The sequence below is a fragment of the Penaeus monodon genome, chromosome 21 (assembly GCF_015228065.2).
Source record: "Penaeus monodon isolate SGIC_2016 chromosome 21, NSTDA_Pmon_1, whole genome shotgun sequence".
NCBI lineage: Eukaryota > Metazoa > Arthropoda > Malacostraca > Decapoda > Penaeidae > Penaeus > Penaeus monodon.
The window spans coordinates 7,289,205-7,289,973 of NC_051406.1; the positions used below are offsets into that span (position 1 = coordinate 7,289,205).

The 769-nt window shown below is 35.2% G+C and overlaps 1 protein-coding gene across 1 annotated transcript in view; it reads left to right on the forward strand.

The window, feature by feature from the left end:
- LOC119586141 (glycerophosphocholine phosphodiesterase GPCPD1-like) overlaps positions 1–769 on the forward strand; it is a gene marked incomplete in the record, with an annotated part of 78,881 nt that overhangs the window by 63,803 nt on the left and 14,309 nt on the right.

A 769-nucleotide genomic window follows, 5' to 3' on the forward strand; every position in this document is an offset into this window, starting at 1 on the left:
CACCCTCACTTTCTTTTGTAAAGCAGATCCACATTTTTATTAAGCTTCTTTTGTACGTTTTATTATGCCATAGTGCAAATCAGTTTGGTTTAGCAGGATGTAGACCTTCATTTTCTTTTAATTTATTTGCAACTGTTTTTACCATAAACTCTATGCAAGGCAAAAATTAATTTATAAGATAATAACTACCAAAGCTAATGTACTATGTATGAGTGTATGTGGTTCTGTGATGTACATTGTGAGTGTGTGAGGGTATGGGTAATGTGGATGCATTTGTGTATTTGGGCTGTGAGTATAGGATGTGAGTGTGTTAATGTGCATATGTATGTGGGGTGTTGCGGAGTAGGGGGATGTGGGTGTGATTTTGGGTATCTGTTCAAGACTGGTACTAAAATAAAACTGCCCACTAATATCATTTTGCTGCAAATACTTGTAGAGCCACTATTCTAAAACACCTTCATTTTTCCTGAATACAGAAGCAAATTTACAGACAAACAGCAACTGAATATAAGCAGAAAAAGAGAATCAGATTTTAAGACAGAGGCAGACTGGTGATTGGACAGAAATAACACAAAATGACAGAAAGAGGAAAGGAAGAAACGGACTACCAAACAGAGTGACAGACAGTCAGTCTGTAATTAAAGACAGACTGGACTAATTGTTTGCTAAAGAATAGACAAACATCACACACTCTCTTCTTTATTTTCATTCTCACATTAATTTTACCTTAATTACTTATACTGTGGGACTTGCTAAAAAGTTTTCTTGA